Raw genomic sequence first — 23,197 nt, forward strand, 5'->3', positions numbered from 1 at the left:
AGTCTGAGGGTATTTCACCTGTCTCATACGTCTTGCTCACCAAATGCTAGAGTTTTGTCAGGGCTGCCACTCCAAAGGCTATCAGTAGTTTTAATGTAATGTTGTTTGCTCAAGGGGCCTTGTTTCGACTTAGGTCTTTCAGTGCCCTGTCAAATTCTTCACGCAGTATCATATCTCCCATTTCATCTTCATCTACTTCCTTTCCATTTCCGTAATATTGCCCTCAAGTACATCGCCCTTGTATAGACCTCATATATATTCCTCCCACCTTTCTGATTTTCCTTCTTTGCTTAGAACTGAGTTCCCTTCAGCTCTTGATGTTCATACAGATGGTTCTCTTTTCTCCAAAGGTCTCTTTAATTTTCCTGTAAGCAGTATCTCTCTTGCCCCTGGTGATATATGCCTCTGCATCCACACCTTCGTCCTCTAGCCATCACTTCTTAGCCCTTTTGCACTTGCTATCGATCTTATTTTGAGACGTTTGTATTCCTTTTTGCCTGCTTCATTTACTGCACTTTTATATTTCCTCCTTTCATCAATTAAATTCAATATCTCTTCTGTTACTCAAGGATTTCTACTAGCCCTCGTCTTTTTGCTACTTAATCCTCTGCTGCCTTCATATTTCGCCTCTCAAAGCTACCCATTTTTCTTCTACTGTATTTCTTTCCCCTGTTCTTGTCAATCGTTCCCTGATGCTCTCTCTGAAACTCTCTACAACCTCTGGTTCTTTCTGTTTAGCCAGGTTCCATCCCCTTAAATTCCCACCTTTTTGCAGTTTCCTCAGTTTTAATCTACATCTACATCTACATTTATACTCCGCAAGCCACCCAACGATGTGTGGCGGAGGGCACTTTACGTGCCACTGTCATTACCTTCCTTTTCAGTTCCAGTCGCGCATGGTTCGCGGGAAGAACGACTGCCGGGAAGCCTCCGTGCGCGCTCGAATCTCTCTTATTTTACATTCGTGATCTCCTCGGGAGGTATAAGTAGGGGGAAGCAATATATTCGATACCTCATCCAAAAACGCACCCTCTCGAAACCTGGACAGCAAGCTACACCGTGATGCAGAGCACCTCTCTTGCAGAGTCCGCCACTTGAGTTTGCGAAACATCTCCGTAACGCTATCACGCTTACCAAATAACCCTGTGACGAAACGCGCCGCTCTTCTTTTCATCTTCTCTATCTCCTCCGTCAACCCGATCTGGTACGGATCCCACACTGATGAGCAATACTCAAGTATAGGTCGAACGAGTGTTTTGTAAGCCACCTCCTTTGTTGATGGATTACATTTTCTAAGGACTCTCCCAATGAATCTCAACCTGGTACCCGCCTTACCAACAATTAATTTTATATGATCATTCCACTTCAAATCGTTCCGCACGCATACTCCCAGATATTTTACAGAAGTAACTGCTACCAGTGTGTCTTCCGCTATCATATAATCATACAATAAAGGATACTTCTTTCTATGTATTCGCAATACATTACATTTGTCTATGTTAAGGGTCAGTTGCCACTCCCTGCACCAAGTGCCTATCCGCGGCAGATCTTCCTGCATTTCGCTACAATTTTCTAATGCTGCAACTTCTCTGTATACTACAGCGTCATCCGCGAAAAGCCGCATGGAACTTACGACACTATCTACTAGGTCATTTATATATATTGTGAAAAGCAATTGTCCCACAACACGCCCCTGTGGCACACCAGAGGTTACTATAACGTCTTTAGACGTCTCTCCATTGAGAACAACATGCTGTGTTCTGTTTGCTAAAAACTCTTCAATCCAGCCACACAGCTGGTCTGATATTCCGTAGGTTCTTACTTTGTTTATCAGGCGACAGTGCGGAACTGTATCGAACGCCTTCCGGAAGTCAAGGAAAATGACATCAACGTGGGAGCCTGTATCTAATATTTTCTTGGTCTCATGAACAAATAAAGCGAGTTCCGTCTCACACGATCGCTGTTTCCGGAATCCATGTTGATTCCTACAGAGTAGATTCTGGGTTTCCAGAAACGACATGATACGCGAGCAAAAACATGTTCTAAAATTCTACAACAGATCGACGTCAGAGATATAGGTCTATAGTTTTGCGCATCTGCTCGACGACCCTTCTCGAAGACTGGGACTACCTGTGCTCTTTTCCAATCATTTGGAACCTTCCGTTCCTCTAGAGACTTGCGGTACACGGCTGTTAGATGGGGGGCAAGTTCTTCCACGTACACTGTGTAGAATCGAATTGGTATCCCGTCAGGTCCAGGGGACTTTCCTCTATTGAGTGATTTCAGATTCTTTTCTATTCCTTGGACACTTATTTCGATGTAAGCCATTTTTTCGTTTGTGCCAGGATTTAGAGAAGGAACTGCAGTGCGGTCGTCCTCTGTGAAACAGCTTGGAAAAAGGTGTTTAGTATTTCAGCTTTACGCGTGTCATCCTCTGTTTCAATTCCATCATCATCCCAGAGTGTCTGGATGTGCTGTTTCGAGCCACTTACTGATTTAGCGTAAGACCAGAACTTCCTAGGATTTTCTGTCAAGTTGGTGCATAGAATTTTACTTCCGAATTCACTGAACGCTTCACGCATAGCCCTCCTTACGCTACTTTGACATCGTTTAGCTTCTGTTTGTCTGAGAGATTTTGGCTGCGTTTAAACTTGCAGTGAAGCTCTCTTTGTTTTCGCAGTAGTTTCCTGACTTTGTTGTTGAACCACGGTGGGTTTTTCGCGTCCCTCACAGTTTTATGCGGCACGTACCTGACTAAAACGCATTTTACGATTGCCTTGAACTTTTTCCATAAACACTCAACATTGTCAGTGTCGGAACAGAAATTTTCGTTTTGATCTGTTAGGTAGTCTGAAATCTGCCGTGTATTACTCTTGGTAAACAGATAAACCTTCCTCTCTTTTTTTATATTCCTATTTACTTCTATATTCAGGGATGCTGCAACGGCCTTATGATCGCTGATTCCCTGTTCTGCGCTTACAGAGTCGACAAGTTCGGGTCTGTTTGTTATCAGTAGGTCCAAGATGTTATCTCCATGAGTCAGTTCTCTGTTTAATTGCACGAGGTATTTTTCGGATAGTGCACTCAGTATAATATCACTCGATGCTCTGTCCCTACCACCCGTCCTAAACATCTGAGTGTCGCAGTCTATATCTGGTAAATTGAAATCTCCACCTAAAACTATTCGCAACCAATAGATTGTGGTCAGAGGCCACATCTGCCCCTGGAAATGTCTTACAATTTAAAACCCAGTTCCTAAATCTCTGTCTTAGCATTATATAATCTATCTGAAATCTTCCATTGTCTCCAGGCCTCTTCCATGTATACAACCTTCCTTCATGATTCTTGAACCATGTGTTCGCTGTGATTAAGTTATGCTCTTTGAAAAATTCTACCAGGTGGCATCCTCTTTCATTCCTTATCCCCATTCCATATTAGCCTACAACTTTTCCTTCTCTTCCTTTTCCTACTATCGAATTCCAGTCCCCCATGACTATTAAATTTTCGTCTCCCTTCACTATCTCAATAATTTCTTTTATCTCATCATACATTTCTTCAATCTCTTCGTCATCTGCAGAGCTAGTTGGCATATAAACTTGTACTACTGTGGTAGAAGTGGACTTCGAGTCTATCTTGGCTACAATAATGCGTTCACTACGCTGTTCGTAGTAGCTTACCCGCGCTTCCACTTTTTTATTCATTATAAAAGCTACTCCTGCGTTACCTCTATTTGATTTTGTATTTATAACCCTGTATTTACCTGACCAGAAGTCTTGTTCCTCCTGCCATCGAACTTCAGTAATTCCCATTATATCTAACTTTAACCTATCCATTTCCCTTTTTAAATTTTCTAACCTACCTGCCCGATTAAGCGATCTGACATGCCACTCTCCGATCCGTAGAATGCCAGTCTTCTTTCTCCTGATAACGACGCACTGTGAGGTTGCAATAAGATTATTTACAGTGCAGTATTGTATTACAAATTATCATAAGAGTCAGTTCAGATAAAGTCTGGTTCAGATCTCATTTATTTTGTCAGACATTCTTACTGTTACGCCGTTGTGTTACATATCCATGTTTCTGCCATTCAGTGTTCGGAATTTTACTTAGTCAGTTTGGGTATGTGAATTTGCAAAAAAAAAAATGGTTCAAATGGCTCTGAGCACTATGGGACTTAACTTCTGTGGTCATCAGTCCCCTAGAACTTAGAACTACTTAAACCTAACTAACCTAAGGACATCACACACATCCATGCCCGAGGCAGGATTCGAACCTGCAACCGTAGCAGTCGCGCGGTTCCGGACTGAGCGCCTGAACCGCTAGACCACCGCGGCCGGCTGTGAATTTGCACGACATTTTAACAGAAGCACTTTGTGCATTTCTTCATTCAAAGTTCAATTTGTAATTCTAATCAGGATTTTTACTCCGTTGGTTCACGTGTTATAATTGCAAGATACGTACAGAAACGTCAGGCACTGTAGCCCTGTCCACTGCAGTGCATAAAACAGAGTTTCGCATGATAGCTTCTTTAGTACATAGTTTTAGGTTTGCTAATTATTTTTAATAAAATTGAGTTGCAATGCAGTTACATAAGTTCAGATGGATTTGGTGATATCTTTCATTAAATAAGTTTTACGTAAGCATGCCATTTGCATTGGTCAGCTGAAAGATCGTTCATAATACAATACATACACACACAAAAAATTAAGAATAGGAAACATTTCTATAAAACAAACAAACAAAATAGTGATAAAACCACAAGCCACTGCAGCAATCAGTGTGAGTGAATGAGTATATAGAGAAAGTCCCAGGAAGAATGCTCAGTATTTAGGGATAAGGCAGGGACTATCATCTGAAACAAAGAACTTCATAAGGACATATGATCTATTCCGAGTGCTCTCCGAGATAGAACACATTTAACCTAAGTTGTTCATTATTTTCTGTATTATTCAATACAATTTTACACATGTGCAAGTGTAGAACATTACAACATGCATTTTAAAAAGCATTAGTCGAAAAATTCATATTTTATCATTCTCATCTACAATATATAGGGGAGACCAGTGCAATGTGGTCACCTTAAGGGACAAAGCATTACAGTTGACTCACCGTTCTGACTTATTGTCTCTAACTTTAACACTGAAACTATTGTTCTATATGCATTCAAATAACTGTTTACCAGTTTTATAAACAAGATGAACAACACATCCATCCGTCAGCGTTTGTTGACCGTTTATCCTTGCCGAACATGCATTCAGCATCAGTTACTTTAATTTCGTCCTCCAGCACAGAAGCTTTCCTCCTCTTTGTGTTGTTGGTCTCCCTTTGCTTGTCTGAAGCAGCACGTTTCTTCCACGCTCTGTTTGTCGTGCTGTGCACATTCTTCTTCAATCCATTTTCTTTTTGTTTTGCTGTTTTCAAACTTTTTTCTTCAGTGATCTATTGCTTATCTGGACTTCTTGTTAGCGTGGTAGCCGAGTCCCTTTTCGTCTTCTACGAACGAATTTTAACGGATTTGGGTAACAGGCTGATGTCATCGGGAGTAAAAACAAAAGAAGAACTAGTTTGTGGTTGAGGCTGGAGGATGTAGATAGAAGTAGTTCAACTTGCAGGCTTTCTGAATTGGTAAACATAGGCCTACCTTCAGGAATGAGAGATCTGTAAGTAGGTAAAGAGGCAGAAAAATCTTCTTCTTCAAAACATCATGGTTAAAAGGACAAATGGCGCATTTTTTAAATCCATTAATGGCTGTTAGAGATGTTGCCGCCCTCACGTATGCTTCTCACTTGTATTAGGTCACTGTTCGACCAGGATTGTTGCTGAGAAACTTCTCTATAGCAGACACATAAAATGTGCTAGGTTGAAGCATGAATCATACAGCCCACGAATGCAATTTATGGCTCTAATGAGACGGAATTGTAACTATTGTAATATTGCTTTCCCTTCCATGCATAATGACGTCCAGATTCTTGGTGCGTATCATGTGATCATCTAATACTAGAAGTACAGGGTTCTTGTCTGATGGCTTAGTATTGCTCGGGAAATGGTCAAACCATTAAGAAAAAGTTTCCAATTCCAGCCAGCCTTAATAATTTCAAGAAAATAATACTGCTGGTGGATCACCATCAGCCAACTTGGCTTGCATCCGACTACGAGAGATATGATAATTGGGGGGATGGAATGTCCCCCAGTGGGCATGTAAATGGCTGCTGTGCACAGAACTCCACGTTCCGCAGATGTAATGGCTCCTATTTGCTTTTTTCTTCGCAAGACGAAGATTTTACTCGATTTTTTTCAACAGTAGTTACATCTGTCTCATTGACGTTAAAGAGTCGATGGGGGTGGAAACTGTTTTCGTCTAAGAAGGTTTTCAGTGCGGGTAAAAGGTATCTGCATTAGGCCTGTTAAAGGCGTGAGCCCTAGCCATTGATATCACTTCATGCGATTGCCGTGCCAATTCTGGGTGATGACTCTTGAATCCGTAAAACAAGTCTTCTCCAGCAAGATCTGATTGATTGTTGAAAGGATGTTTAATTTTGTTTTTCTCAGCCAGCTGAAAAGCAATAACTGTGATATCTCTAACTGTAAAGGCATTTTCAAAATAGTCTTTTAGTTCCTTCTCTTGTTCAGGGCTGAAAACAGGTCGCTTTGAACCAAAGACTTTGTCTTCAGGTGCATCTTGATTTAAGTTGTTTGCTCGTCTCTTCAATGTCATTCTGGGAATACTCAATATTTTACTCAATATTTTACTTGCAGCCTGTTTCGCCACTTATCGCTACTTTAATCACATTTTTGTTAGACTCTAGCATTGTTGTGAAGTCCTGCGAGGTCAGTTTATAACCATTTAAGAGCTATCAGCAAGAGAAAACTCGAGTCTTACATTTGAATATTTTTGGGACAAAGCAGTCTCCTTGCAGAGAAGCGGGATCATCTTGCGACAGACGCTGTCAGGCTAGAAAATGATGAGTACAAGATGTCTAACGCATTTTAAAATATCTAAACATAGAGTTGATTTAAATTAAAGATGCAGATAAACAAAATACTAACTATAAATAACATTTCTCCCAAGTAAATCGCATTTAATGACGCAATAAAACTGATCTTACCTTGATTCAATTTTTCACAAAATCGATTTTATCCTTTATCTTCAAACAACAGAACAGATCACTTCACCAGACATTCAGCTGACGCTTGGAACGTAAGCAGGACATAGTATAAAATTCACTGAGAGATAGCACCTCCGGTTGGCAAGATATTACAGGGGTACCACACTACCCCAGGGGATCACTATACACGGAGCTCCCCTACATTTGTTAGTGGGACACTGATACATACAGAAAGTTACCATGTGCTGGTAGCTGGACTACATTGATCTTGCGCAGGTTGCTGAAATACACGTTAAACTGAAAAATGGAAACTTGGAGGAATACCTGTTTCACGGAGTGTCTCAAACTCTGGTAGACACTCTCCAACCAGGAATTCGACGCGTCGGAAAGCGTCGATGGTATTCTTCAACAGCAGCAGGAGCACTACCATGGCAGAAGCCGTAAACATACACCATATCTGCACTTTCTTCATTAATACAGATGTGTGGCTGTTTAGCCAGCGCGTGTACAGATACAGTTGACAACTCTAGTACATCCACATTTCCTCACACTGCTTCATTCACAACACACCATGTACAACTGCCTGTCGAGCGGGCTAATTTAATGATAGAAATACACCCCTAGAAAAGAGGTTGAAAGCAATGAGGTAGTTTGGCTTGAAATAAAATAAATAGATGGGTCCCTCAGGTGGTGTCGTCCAAATAAAATAAATAGATGGGTCCCTCAGGTGGTGTCGTCCCTGTGTCTGCCGAGTTTTTTTGGAATCCCTGGGCCTTCTGAAGAATTTTACTATTAACGCAATAATTATGGTGGCTCTGAAATGGTCTATGTTGGGATACCAAAGCACTTCTCTTGGTTTAGCTGAGGCCCCTGGTCGTACATCCCGTCAGGATAATGGTCACTGTGATAAATATGTTCAATTTAAGACCAAACGAAAACTCTCAAAACACGCTGCCTGAAGTGGCCGTCTGAAACATAATTCAGGAGTTGACGTCTTTTCCTCTTTGCACAGAAATTTGCGAGTCAGGGATTGGCTGCTTCTCTAGCAGGGAAAAGAATACTATTAACTCTCGCTACTATTGGTCTGGAAGTTGAGTGGACGAGCTAGAATGGAGATGTGACGCTTGTGGAGCCTTGTTATTGTCGCGAAACCGTGTGGGAGCAGTTGTGTTGGTGCGCTTTTCGTGTTTACCATTTGAGATGGCGCAGTACCTAAGTCAGGACGATGGTTCAAAGCCGCGTCCAGACGTCTTGACTTAGTTTTCGGTGATTTTCCTAAATCGCTTCAGGCAAATTCCGAGATGGTTCCTTTGAAAGGGTACGGCCGACTTCCTTACCCATCCTTCCCAAATCCGACGTGACTGATGACCTCAATGTTTGGTCCTCGCCGGCCACGGTGGTCGTGCGGTTCTAGGCGCTGCAGTCCGGAACCGCGGGACTGCTACGGTCGCAGGTTCGAATCCTGCCTCGGGCATGGATGTGTGTGATGTCCTTAGGTTAGTTAGGTTTAAGTAGTTCTAAGTTCTAGGGGACAGATGACCTAAGATGATAAGTCCCATAGTGCTCAGAGCCATTTGAACCATTTCTTTGGTCCTCTTCCCGCAAAACAACCAACCGAGTTTTGATGGAAGAGTGAGGACTGGAAAAAAAGATCTTCTGGCTGAGACTCTGGTCTGGAGATAAAAATTCTGGTCTTGACTCTTGTTATGAGTGGGTTGCACTTGGAACGCTTGACTTCGCACTGGTACTGGTCTTGACGTGGGAGTAAGAGGTGAAGTCTTCGCTGCACCAGCAGTTTGGATCTCAGTCATCTCGGACAACTCGCTGTCCCGAGGACAGTGATGTTCACATCTGGTCTGCCACCTTGACGTTTGATATCCTTGTTTTGCTACCACGTAAGTGAATCAAATTGGTCTGTGGTATGACCGGCGAACGGGAGTGTTACACGCTGGAATCTGCCGAGATTTCAGGGCTCCGTTAGAGAGTAATTGCGATCCTTCTGACAAATCGCCTGCCTTCGACTTTGTGTATTTCTTGCCCACGATAACGCACTACAGGCGCCACACATTACCATTCTGTCGACGCTTACGCCACGACCATGACCTGAGACAGCGCTACGCATCGATAAATGGGTATAGTATTGCTGCTCCCACTTCTCAGGGCAAACGGAATCATAGTCTAGCCATTCATTCACAGCTGCACCAGCGTAGTGTAGCTTCTGTGTAGAATAAATCCGTCAAAGGTTATACAGCATTACATAATTTCAAATTGCGTTATCCATGTTTTGAGCCAGGGTCAGCAGATTACACAGCTTAACCTTTGTCTTTGGTAACCAAACGCCATCCAGTGGAGTGTTAATTATTTGTTGCCAACAGTTCGTGATTTATTTTTCATCTCGCTTAACTTTTATGATTTATAAACTCTTGGCATTGTTATAAAAGATTGAACTCGTGTTGGTGTACATCACCCATCACTAAGTGAGTACAATAATTACAGGACCACCTTTGTATTAATTTTTCTTAGCATTCAATTTTTTTTAAGATTCTCATATAAGTGATAATCTCCAAAGCAGGCTAGTACTAGCGACCACTGTTAGAGGGCAGATTTGATTTAGCAGATGCTTGGGCAGATAACCAAGTGGAATGTTTACAAGCAAGTCAGTACCGTTAGGGTGCAGACTTGCAGTCTTCTGTAGTCTTTCAAATCAATCCACAAGACCAATGTAGTCTCGCAACGTTTCCCGATACCACTGTCATTCGTTTATCCCTTTTATTCGCCAATAAATTTAATGCCGTTAACAGCAAACAGTCGTTGCTTCCGGAGGAGCCATTTGCTGCGATCACTTTCCAAGTTTGAATGTCAGGTAACGACGCATGCTACTTTGATCTGAAACCTGGCTGTACCTAGTCATGAGACGAAGTTAGTTTCCTCTATAGTAAGATCTGTGGGTCGCTTTGTCCAGTAATACACAACGTGCATGATATTCATAATATTTTTTTTAACTGATGAGTACAAATGTAATTATTGTGTCCGTCACTATCTCCTTTCTAATTTTCGGGATGATTCGGTTGCTTTCGCGAGCACGTTCCCAAAATTAGGTGGCTGTGTAAATCATTTTTTATCCGTTGTGTCCAAATGAAAGGCGCTATTGTATTTATTGATCACCGTGTTTTCTGCACTCCCAAATTCTGTTCGTCCTTACTCTGCGTTTGTTCTTCCTTTCGTCAATCCTACCCCAATTTTCTTCGGAGGCTTCTCAGCTATTTATTCTAGGTTTCCACTAATTCTGTCAGGCAACTGTTCCAACTTTTCATTGCTAGGAAAAACTTTCTTATATGAGTCAGAACAAGGAAAGTAGGATATTGCAGTGTCTGTGTTGATACAAAGCACTCTGCAATGTCCTTCCGTCATGCATGCATGCATGCATGTCTGGAAGAATACGCACTGCTGCGAATGCCACGTGTATGAAATACGAGACTCATATTCACATTTACAAACATGGTGAAGCTCCAGCTGCGTAATGAACTGGTGACCATGAAAATTTGTGGCGGATCGGGGCTCGAATCCGGATTTCCCACTTACGAGTGGTGGCCTTAACTGCTTCGGCTATCCGAGCGCGCTCCCCGAAAAGTTCCAAACTTTACAAACTCCCATATAAGCAGTCTTTTTGTCTACATTCTACACTCGCACAGATACTGTGATTCTTGTAAAGGGAGAGACGTACCATTAAAGCTGCCACCTTGTTTTCATACATGAAACACAGTATTGGAGTGTCTGCTTTCTTTCGATGTATTCTGCACGAAATTTAATTATATACTCATATATGATATTTGGGATGCGTAGCAGAATAATTATGGGTGTGAAGCTGGTTATCAGGCCATACTCACAAGGGATACTGAGCGTGTGCAATACTGGCTACAACGTTGCAATCACATTATTTCTTCGCTTAGCGTCAGTCTACAACGGAGATGTTGACAAAGTCCAGTCTTCTGCAAGGGCTGGCGAGTATCGTACGGAAAAACGTCTTTCTCAAGAAATTCTAAGAAACTATTTTCACGGTAGACGGTGCGAATCACTTCGGAAGAGACCGAGAATGTGAAATTAGCATGATAACAGCACACTCGGAGGATTATAAGCTATTCTTCCCACACTTCGCTAGTGAATGGAACTGGAAGAAAGTCTAATACACGAGACAATAAAATTACAGGCTACTAAGCACCATATTGTGATTATCTAAGAACAGATATATAACTTTTACAGTAGTTACTTAGTACATTTCTGACTTATCATCCACAACACAGAAAAGCAGCACAAGATTTAGTTCCTTAAGATCTCACAAAAAGCTCAACAACGAGTTCCCAGAGCTTGTTTGTGATAAAAGGATATTTCATTTCTTCGTTAAAATAGGTATCTGTAAACCGAAATAATCAGCAACCAGTCGAAGAAAAGAAATTTAATTTCTTAACCGGTTTCAGGCACTTCGTGCCCTTCTTCAGAAGATTATAGCTATCGCATTATTAGCGCTAGTTATAACCGTCTGAAGAAGTGCACTCAATGTCTGAAATAGGTTAAGAAATTAAATTTCTCCTATGCAACTGGTTGCTGATTATTTCGTTATATACAACTACAGTTGCTGAATTAGATTTAAAATACTGTATGTAAACTTACATATGAGTATTAATTCTTTCAAATATCCTTTTCTTACAGGAACTAATCTCGGTAGCAACTTGTCTGAACGCTCGCATTCATAGAACTCCGTAACTCTTCACCAGGTAAGTGTATTGCAATGAAGCTTTTGATGTTAGTCTTTGTCATTCCGTTTACACCAACACAGTAAGCAAAGCCAGAGGAAGGTGAGCCCTATGGCATTACCTTTTACAAGGAAATTCGCGTTGATTACGAATTCAGCAACTTGTAATACTGCGCTATTTAGTAGTACCGCATTCCCGCATCATTCAAAAAGGACAGGTAGAACAAGGTTTACAGTCCAGTACATGGCAACGAAAGAGACGTTTCCTCACTGTACGCTAAAAAAACATCATCAACCAACCACAAGATCAATATAGATAAAGTGGCGCAATTCTCTCGCTGCTCCAATACTACGTTCGGTCTACTCATTATTTTAGCAATGTAGACTCATGCTACAGTAGCATGTCGAGGATAGAGCATTATGGGACGATAAAGTAATTAATTAATCATATGGCTAAAACTGTTTAACGTTTCTATTCTCTTTGTCGGTTTCTTTGAGAAAACAGTTGGTTGGGTCAATGAATACACACAAAATACTCAATTTAATTTAACAACTGTCGACCTGACTTCAGCTTAGATGGATAATTATAGCACCGTACAGTGTTTGCAGTAGAGCAACATAACATTTCAATTACAACTGATCTGTCGGAGTGGTGATGTTGCATCGAGGAGCAAGACCATAAGCTGGAACACCACCTGGGGCGTCAGTGTGGGTGTTAAGTGTACAGTTATGATGCGTATCTTCCAAATATATTTGAACAGAATTCACAGAGTACACTGGATCCGTATTTCATTCGCAGTATCCTTCGTATCTGTTAAGATGCAATTACTAAATAACATTGAATTCGAAGCTTGGATTTTGAAGGCTATTTGATTGGAAGATGTCTGGAAGGTAAAACTATTGTGAATTATTCTTCGTTGTATATCTTTACTGATATCAACAGCGCACCCACAAGGGTTCCATTGGATTCACATCAGGTGAGTTTTGTGGGCAAGAGATCAACGTGATTTCACTATCGTGCTCTTCAAACCACTGTAGCACGATTCTGTCTTCGAGACACGGACAGCTATACTACTGAAAAGATAACATCGACATCACCGAAGACATCAAACACGAAGGGATACAAGTTGTCCGCAGCTGAAACTGTGTGTTCGATTACTACTGCAGGTCCCATGCAAGCGCAGGGGAATGTTTTCCACAGGATAATACTGCTCCCACCAGCCTCCGTCCGAGGTGCGGTGTTTGGAGCCGCCGTTTGCCTCGATGACGGCGTTTGTGGAGACGACCGTTGACCTGGTGTTGTAAGAAATATGATTCATCCAAAGAGCCACACGTTTCCAATGATCCACGGTCGAATCCCGATGGTCCCGCGCCCACGGCAGTCGTAATTGTCGATGTCGTCCGGTCAACATTGTAACACCTAGTGTTCACTGCTGCGGAGTTCCGTGTTCAACAATGTACCATGAACAGGTGCTCCAAAACACTTGTGCTTGCACCATGATTGTGCTCTTTCGGCAAAGATACCATAGATCACCATCAATCCCTCTTCACAGAGCAGACAAGCCTCCGAACCTGTAGAGTCCTGGACGTCTAACGACTTAGCGCCGTGTAGTAGTTCCGCTGTTCTTCTGCCATTTTCTGTAGATGCTCATGACAATAGCATGTGAACATTCGAGCAGCATTCTCTATTAAAAGGTAAACACAGGAAGCGCTCTGGAAGCTATGCCACTAGTCTGTCTGTTGGCGGACGATGTTGAAACCATAATCAGCACATCTACTATGGCTCAGGTGGCGTATGCCCTCATCGTATCAAAATCTAAGTTGTCTTTCCAGGTGTACTAATTTTTTTTCTTTTTTCTCGCTATGTACTTGGAAGCGGTGACGTTTCTATTGTACAGTCTGCAGGGTTCATCGCGTTTATAAAGAATAAATGACAATTTTACTGTATTTTAAATATAAATTGTTGGAACTATGGTTGTGTGTGTACTCTTTTCCCTAATCAGTCACTGCTAATAGGATTTGGTCCTAGCAACGCTTCAGTACTGTGTTGTCTATTGGCGCACCACAGTTTGCTTGCCCCTCTCCAGTGCCTTGTGAGGGCAAGGCGCAGCAGCAGCCGCCGTGCTGACAGTTTTTGGTGTTGCAGACATCGTGGCATGTCGATGCTTTTCTTACAGCAGACTTACCCATTTCCTGTCTCGATGTACGTGAAGTGACCGTACGATTCTGCACAACCGAGCGAACTATATGTCTGTCCTCTCATGTGCTAGTCACGTAGTGTTGTGTACAACTCCGTACGAAAAGGTAAGGTGAGGTGGGCTACTGAGTGGTGCAGCAACTGTCGTCGTAGTAAAGTTGGACAGCAACGCAAATAATTAGAAAATAAGTTAACACAGTAAACAGAAGAACATATTTCTCCAGGCATATGAAGACTTATTGCAAATAACGAAGCAAGAAATAGAGTCCAGCTAGAAGTGTCAACAAGTATGACGCTCTCTGACCTAATGCACGAATGACTATGTCGGAGCCGCGACTAAGTGGTATCTGCCTATCATCACATAGTGAAGAGGCTCCAAGTGCGAGCGACGCCACGTCGCTGCCATCGGCTGTCCTATACTGCGGCGGCAGAGGGCGCTTATATTCCAAAACTGCTGCGAAAGTGGCTCAGCAGGCGTGCTCCACTGGCTCCACAGGATCCGGCAAGACCGGTATCGGCATCTAATGGAAACTTGCAGTTCTGCTGTCAGCTTTGACGCCAATGGGATAGTATCAATATGCCACACCTCCAGGGTGCTACGTGTGGTAACACGTAAGACCCTGGAGGTGTTGCATCGAGGTGAGTATGTCCCTCCTGAACTTATGGATTACATATTCATATGACAATCGTTCGATCCTGACAACTTGAGCAGCACCACTGTGAAAAAATAAACTGCAGTCTCCATAGGCCACGATCCTGCCGCTCTTACCTACTTTGTGCTAGAGAAGGGTCGTTCGCGAACTAACGGGTCCAAAGGAACGGTTCACCAAGATGGACGGAACGAGCGACGAACGAATTCTAAGGAACGGTCTTTCGTAGTTCACTTCAGTTGCGGCTTTCTACTTATAGTTCCCGGAAACGGGAATTGATCGGTCTCGTTCCCGAGCAGCACGTCGGCCGGTCTCGTTCCAGCCTTGGTCCCGTTCCCATCTGTCTCGGTCTCGGTCTCTCTCGGCCGGACTCGTCCTTCTTCGCCTATCCACTCGTCGCAGTTCCACTGCCGACTGCCCATAGTTAGTTCAGTATCGAGTTGTTGTTCGTTTCGTTCGCTTCGCACGCCCATTCTAGATCTGTTTCAAACCGTTTTTGAACTCTGAACTTCTGGTTCTTTTCCTATTCTAGTCAACGTCCATGACCGGTAATTAAAATGCCACTGGATCCACAGGATCCTGCAAGACCGGTATCAGCATCTGATGGAAACTTACAGTTCTGCTGTCAGCTTTGACACCAATGGGATGGTATCAATATGCCACACCTCCAGGGTGCTACGTGTGGTAACACGTAAGACCCTGGAGGTGTTGCATCGAGGTGAGTATGTCCCTCCTGAACTTATGGATTACACATTCATATGACAATCGTTCGATCCTGACAACTTGAGCAGCACCACTGTGAAAAAGTAAACTGCAGTCTCCATAGGTCACGATCCTGCCGCTCTTACCTACTTTGTGCTAGAGAAGGGTCGTTCGCGAACTAACGGGTCCAAAGGAACGGTTCACCAAGATGGACGGAACGAGCGACGAACGAATTCTAAGGAACGGTCTTTCGTTGTTCACTTCAGTTGCGGCTTTCTACTTATAGTTCCCGGAAACGGGAATTGATCGGTCTCGTTCCCGAGCAGCACGTCGGCCGGTCTCGTTCCAGCCTTGGTCCCGTTCCCGTCTGTCTCGGTCTCGGTCTCTCTCGGCCGGACTCGTCCTTCTTCGCCTATCCACTCGTCGCAGTTCCACTGCCGACTGCCCATAGTTAGTTCAGTATCGAGTTGTTGTTCGTTTCGTTCGCTTCACACGCCCATTCTAGATCTGTTTCAAACCGTTTTTGAACTCTGAACTTCTAGTTCTTTTCCTATTCTAGTCAACGTCCATGACCGGTAATTAAAATGCCACTGGATCCACAGGATCCTGCAAGACCGGTATCAGCATCTGATGGAAACTTACAGTTCTGCTGTCAGCTTTGACACCAATGGGATGGTATCAATATGCCACACCTCCAGGGTGCTACGTGTGGTAACACGTAAGACCCTGGAGGTGTTGCATCGAGGTGAGTATGTCCCTCCTGAACTTATGGATTACATATTCATATGATAATCGTTGGATCCTGACAACTTGAGCAGCACCACTGTGAAAAAGTAAACTGCAGTCTCCATAGGCCACGATCCTGCCGCTCTTACCTACTTTGTGCTAGAGAAGGGTCGTTCGCGAACTAACGGGTCCAAAGGAACGGTTCACCAAGATGGACGGAACGAGCGACGAACGAATTCTAAGGAACGGTCTTTCGTTGTTCACTTCAGTTGCGGCTTTCTACTTATAGTTCCCGGGTACGGGAAACGGTCGGTCTCGTTCGCGAACGGCACGTCGTCCGGTCTCGTTCCCAGCCTCGGTCACGTTCCCGTCTGTCTCGGTCTCGGTCTCTCTCGGCCGGACTCGTCCTTCTTCGCCTATCCACTCGTCGCAGTTCCACTGCCGACTGCCCATAGTTAGTTCAGTATCGAGTTGTTGTTGTTCGTTTCGTTCGCTTCGCACGCCTATTCTAGATCTGTTTCAAACCGTTTTTGAACTCTGAACTTCTGGTTCTTTTCGTATTCTAGTCAACGTCCATGACCGGTAACTATAATGTATTTTATAATTAAGTGAACTACATAAAAATTACTTGGTATGTAATACATATATCTTTTTAGGTAACAAAACGGCGTATCAGCTTACTTCACTGTTTCGATAAACAGCAGAAGAAATACTTGTAAAAAGGCAAGACTTGTTGTTACAACACATGCAAAGGACGTCGGCACGGCACACACCAGTGGCCATTTTCCGTCTTTTTTTGATCCAATGTAAAGGAGAATGTTCATTGTTATGGAAGGTAGACTGACTTACAACCGAATGAAGCCCACCCTTCGTAATCGACTGTATGGTGTCACATTTTGTAAAGGGAATATGATAACTCCTACAATATTATTTCAGTGGCACAGGGTGGCGCACGAAAAATCGGCCTCGAGTACTAGACTGTTCAGTGTCGCTTGCCAATCGTCCTCTATTGTTTCGAAGTTCTTGTTTACATTAGCTTATTTGTTATTTCTTCACTGCCTATTTATTACATGTTTATCTATTCTGCTCGTAGAGGATATAACAAATCGCGCGCAATTGGCGAGCAATCTGTGCTCGGGGACGGTTTTTCGTGCACCATCTTATATTATTTCGCTGCGATCAGTCACATAACGCTACAGTTGACTAAATGAGACGTTTTGCAGAATCACGAAAATGAAAAGTGTGTGAGAATTCTGTTATGAATAAAAACTCTGTACTCCAGGGTGGAGGCACGTCCCCATCTTGGCGCCTTCCATCTTCTAATTCTCAATTTTTCATAAGAACCATATACCAAGCACAATTAACGGAGAACGAGTAAAACTGAACGGTTCCCAAAAAAGAGCGATCACCAGTGAACCGGTTCCCAAGGATCAACGACTTTACCCATCTCTACTTTGTGCAGGTGCGCTGGAACGCTATTAATTTGCGTATCCATACACGTCATTCACTTGATGTTAATCTGGCGTTTGTTGCATGGTGCCTTCATTGTACTGAAAATTTAATGGCCAGCAGTGTACTTGGAGAGTTTCACAGCTACCGCGTGGCTAATGCCTGCAAGATATATCGTTATTGAAGGCGATCCGAAAGGCAGAAGTATCTCAATAGCGCCGGTGTTAATGGGGGCCACGGAGAGCCTTATATCTGCTGTTACGTCCGAAGACCCAGAGGTGAATTCGCTTTCAGGAGGAATCGCCTTCGCAATCGATCCCTATGAGCAGAGATCCAGGAGCAGCAGCAGAGGAGCGCGACCGGGGTGCGATAATTGCGTGCGGCGCGTGGGGAAGGTCCGCGCCGCAATATCCACCCCCAACCCCGCGTGGCTTCCGGACGTGAGGCGGGTGCCCGCACGCCCAGGAAATCGCCTTCCCTGAAATATTTCGCAGCATTAGTCCCCCGCGGTTTCGGGGTAATAAACTGAGTCACGCGCCGCAGCACCCCCATTTCATTTCTTGTTGTCAGGAGAATAGCACACAGGGATGTTCCCGTGGAAGACTAACGTGTGCCTCGTCCCCAAACAGATTTACTGTCGCGTGTGTCAATCACACCAGGTGTCGTCACAGGAGGGAGTGGGAAATACATATAAGTACGAGGGGCGTTCGATAACTAATGAAACATACATTTTTTTCTCTGGTAGTTTGGATTGAAGAAATGCGGAACTTGTGGGACGTGAAAAGGAACTAATAAAATGTTGTAATTTAATCTCAAAGATACAAGAAGAAAATTTGTTCGACTGTCATACCAGAGGAATACTCTAAAAAACTTTTTTATCATTGAGAGACAAAGGACTAATTTCGAGATTCTTTTATTACTTCTAGTATTAACTACCTTTTTGTTCTGATGTGCTGGCGTAAAGACGTACTGCATAGTTTCATGTCTATGTGTGTGTTAAATGAAGGTGTTACATGATGAAAAATGTGTTTTATAATTTCTGTCAAGACCAAGCCTAAATCCCATACCAATGGAGTACAAATTATTCTGTTAATTCGAGAAGGCGAATTTTAGATGGAGGCGACTATCTTTACGATGGCGCTGCTCAACAATAGAGGTACGTGATTGTGCTCACTACTTTCCTTTGGTGGCCGCTAACATTAATTTCGATGTGTTTTTGCCGAGACTTTCAGAACCTGCAATCTTCCTTTTCGTATAAAAATAGGAGTCCGATTGAAAAAGAAATATTTTTAAATTTAAATAATTGAAATTCTTTTACCCAGGCCACGGGGAATGATAGAAAGTACGTGCCTCTACCCTGATTGTACGTTCGCAATCTCCGAGTGTGTTGCGACGTAATTATTTTACACAAAAAAATTTAAGATAGATCTTTCTCATCAGATCGCAACCACTCGTACGCGAATGTACGTACCCTCTGAATGTGTCTAGTCAGTCGTGCGCATTGTTCTAAAGCTTTTCTGTTAATATTCTGTGGATTGCATCTCCACAATTTTTGTTTATGCCGCAAATCGCACTTCACGCGAAGTTTTTATTACGCAAGTTTCAGGCTCCATTTAATGTCAAAAAATTCCGAAGTACGGCTGACTAAGCAAACCGCTACAATAATTTCATGTCTCTACAACTACAATAACAAAAAAAAACAAAAAAACAATAACAGAGAGAGGGTACGTTACAGACGTCGTGCGATATTCCTGCTCCAGGAATAGGTGCCGGCTCCATATGTAGCCTTCAAAATGGCATCTGTAACGAGATGCGTTCCAAGCAGAGAGATTTCATTGAGTTTCTTCCAGCGGAAAACCAGGCGCTTGCAGAATTCCTACGGACATCTGGCAGTGACCAAAAGCACGATGAGTTTTGAACGAGACGTCTGCCATCGTCGCAACAACGCCGTGCAAACCCGTCCGACCTCCCGCGTGCCGGCCGCCCGCACACAGCTGTGACACCCGTCATCTTGGAACGTGCGGACACTCTCAATCGTGGTGATCGACGGATCACAGTCAGACGCCTCGCTGCTCAACTGGACGTCTCTGTTGGTACTGCTGACACACTCGTCCATCATTTGGGATACTCAAGGGTGTGCGCCCGCTCTGTTCCTCCCCGCCTAACAGAAGACCATAGTGAGCAACCAAGAACCATCTGTGCGCAGTTGCTTGCGCGTTACAGGACTCATCGTGACAATTTGCTGTCGAGCATCGTCAGAGGCGACGAAACATGAATTTATCGGTTCGAACCGGAAACAAAACGGCAATCCACATCACCTCTCCTCCAAAGTAGAAGTTCAAAGCCGTACCGTCAGACCGAAATGTCACGACGATGGTCTTCTGAGACCCTGAAGGGATTATTCTGTTTCATATCATCCCTCATAGTGCAACGAGCAAATCGGAAGAATGTCGTCCTACTGTCAGGCAACTGAAGAAACGACTTCAGCGTATTCGTCGCCACAAAAAAAAAAAAAAAAAAAAAAAAAAAAAAAAAAAAAAAAAAAAAAAAAAAAAAACTAACTTCGCCTTCTCCATAAGAACGCAAGGCCTCTTACAAGTCTGCGCACCCAAGAGAATCTAACAAAACTTTATTAGACTGCTCTTCTTCATCCATCCTGCAGTCTGGCAAGTGCTGTGGTCATCCTGAGGAGAAAGAGAAGGAAAGCCTAATATGAAGGGTTATTCACTTCGTTCGTTGGTCTGCTGTCAACATAACGAATTTTAAGTAATAATTTCTTCGTTCATATGAGATGGCTGTCTTCTTGTAACTTGTTCAGCTGCCTCGCGCCTGTTTGGCCTAAAGAAGAACGCATTCCGCGGGATCAAGTACGTGGGTGATGGGGAGGTTATTGATGCCGTAAGTTTTTGCCACCGGTGTCGACCAGCAGAGTGGCACCATTCGGCTATACAGGCTTTCAGAGTAAGGTGGCTTAGGGCCCTCGTGTTGAACGGAGATTATGTTAAAAAAAGGGTTTTGTAGCCAAAAATGGGAAATAATACGGAGTATTGGGATAATGAATAAAACCAAAGTACTTTCAGAAAAAGATGTGTTGCGGTACTTACTAAACAGTTGGAATAATTTTATGAAAAGGTTTACCATAGACGGCTACCAGTCACGGAATTTTTTGACTTACTTAAATAACTTAAATTATTTAATGAAGTAACATGTTACAAGGGATAATCCTAATACTCACGTTCCAATGGCATTACAGTATTTAAGAAAAATACACATAGATATTACACTACTGGCCATTAAAAGTGCTACACCACGAAGATGACGTGCTACAGACGCGAAATTTAACCGACAGGAAGAAGATGCTGTGATATGCAAATGATTTGCTTTTCAGTGCATTCACACAAGGTTAGCGCCGGTGGCGACACCTACAACGTGCTGGCATGAGGAAAGTTTCCAACCGATTTCTCACCAGTTGACCGGGGTTGCCTGGTGAAACGTTGTTGTGGTGCCTCGTGTAAGGAGGAGAAATGCGTAGCATGACGTTTCCGACCTTGATAAAGGTCTGATTGTAGCCTATAGAGATTGCGGTTTATCGTATCGCGACATTGCTGCTTGCGTTGGTCGAGATCCAATGACTGTTAGCAGAATATGGAATTGGTGGGTTCAGGAGGGTAATACGGAACGCCGCGCTGGATCCCAACGGCTTCGTATCACTAGAAGTCGAGATGACAGGCATCTTATCCTCATGGCTGTAACGGATCGTGCAGCCACGTCTCGATCCCTGAGGGCTGTAACGGATCGTGCAGCCACGTCTCGATCCCTGAGTCAACAGATGGGGACGTTTGCAAGACAATAGCCATCTGCACAAACAGTTCGACGACGTTTGCAGCGGCATGGACTATCAGCCCGGAGACCATGGCTGCGGTTACCCTTGACGCTGCATCACAGGCAGGAGCGCCTGTGATGATGTACTCAACGACGAACCTGGGTGCATGAATGGCAAAACGTCATTTTTCCGGATGACTCAAGGTTCTGTTTACAGCATCAAGATGGTCGCATCCGTGTTTGGCGACATCGCGGTGAACGCACATTGGAAGCATGTATTCGTCATCGCCATACTGGCGTATCACCCAGCGTGATGGTATGGGGTGCCATTAGTTACATGTATCGGTCACCTCTTGTTCGCATTGACGGCACTTTGAACAGTGGACGGTCCATTTCAGATGTGTTACGACCCGTGGCTCTACCCTTCATTCGATCCCTGCGAAACCCTACATTTCAGCAGGATAATGCACAACCGCATGTTACAGGTCCTGTACAGGTCTTTCTGGATGCAGAAAATGTTCGTCTGCTGCCCTGGCCAGCACATTCTCCAGATCTCTCACCAATTGAAAACGTCTGGTCAATGGTGGCGGAGCAACTGGATCGTCACAATACGCCAGTCACTACTCTTGATGAACTGTGGTATCGTGTTGAGGCTGCATGGGCTGTTGTACCTGTACACGCCATCCAAGCTCTGTTTGACTCAATGCCCAGGCGAATCAAGGCCGTTATTACGGCCAGAGGTGGTTGTTCTGGGTACTGATTTCTCAGGATCTATGCACCCAAACTGCGTGAAAATATAATCAGATGTCAGTTTTAGTATAATATATTTGTCCAATGAATACGCGTTTATCATCTGCATTTCTTCTTGGTGTAGCAATTTTAATCGCCAGTATTATAATTGTTTATGATGTCATATCTCCTTAATTATGTTAGGTAGGTGGTTCTTACCCCCACAGCAGTTGCTCCCTGACAGTAAAGGATATGTCTACGACGTTTGACTGAAATCGCTCCATTTGTTTAGGAGGAAACGTGGAACATACAAACACCTGTATACGTCCGTTGCTTATAATATGTACAGATATCGAACGCTCTAACGGCTCGCACTATAGAAAATTATTTTACACCCAACCAAGAACATTACTGATTGTGTGATGGACTGCCAACGGGATCAACAAATAGGGACTCTTACCCAGTTTATTGGAACGCGGCGCCGATAAGACGATGATATGTTGTCCGGTAAGTTAGTGAAGGTCCTATAAAGCCTAACCAAGTAGACGTTCCAGTAAAATATGGAGCCCCATATAATGATTCACATGTACTGAAACAATGTTAAGCAGTTTTTAATGCGATAGGGTCCGCAGCTGCGATTAATTGTTTGAATGATTTCTCGAAGCTGAAATGTTAAGCAAGTAAGAAAAATAAGTATTTTGCCTAAACATGTAGAATCCAATCCTATAACTTGTTCCGCAAACACGGCTGCTGTTAGGACACCAAAAAAATTATAAATGCTTTAATATGTAGATAAAAAGTTATGGGTGTTAGAAAACGCCGCTTTTTGTGTATTGCCATTGTCGAAACCTTGTTTCGACCTCGTCAACTTCAAGTGAAGTATTAAATACGTGTTCCTTTCCTGGAACGTCGGTCACACCCTTACAAGGCTGAAATGAACCTGGAGGTTACATCAATGTTACTGAAAATAATGCGCGCAGGAAACGGTGTTGAGTCGTTGGCATTACCTGTGATGGCGCAAGTGCAACTGGTGTCACGGCCAGTTGCAGCTAAGGTCAGGAAACAA

At 43.4% G+C, this 23,197-nt stretch overlaps 1 long non-coding RNA gene across 1 annotated transcript in view; it reads left to right on the plus strand.

Moving 5' to 3' along the window:
* Positions 1 to 23,197, plus strand: part of LOC126191461 (uncharacterized) — a 309,282-nt gene that overhangs the window by 172,660 nt on the left and 113,425 nt on the right. Inside the window, exon 2 of the long non-coding RNA XR_007538349.1 lies at positions 11,814 to 11,878. This is a non-coding gene — a long non-coding RNA (uncharacterized LOC126191461). The remainder of the gene's footprint in view (positions 1 to 11,813; positions 11,879 to 23,197) is intronic.

Source organism: Schistocerca cancellata, chromosome 6 (assembly GCF_023864275.1).
Source record: "Schistocerca cancellata isolate TAMUIC-IGC-003103 chromosome 6, iqSchCanc2.1, whole genome shotgun sequence".
Lineage (NCBI taxonomy): Eukaryota > Metazoa > Arthropoda > Insecta > Orthoptera > Acrididae > Schistocerca > Schistocerca cancellata.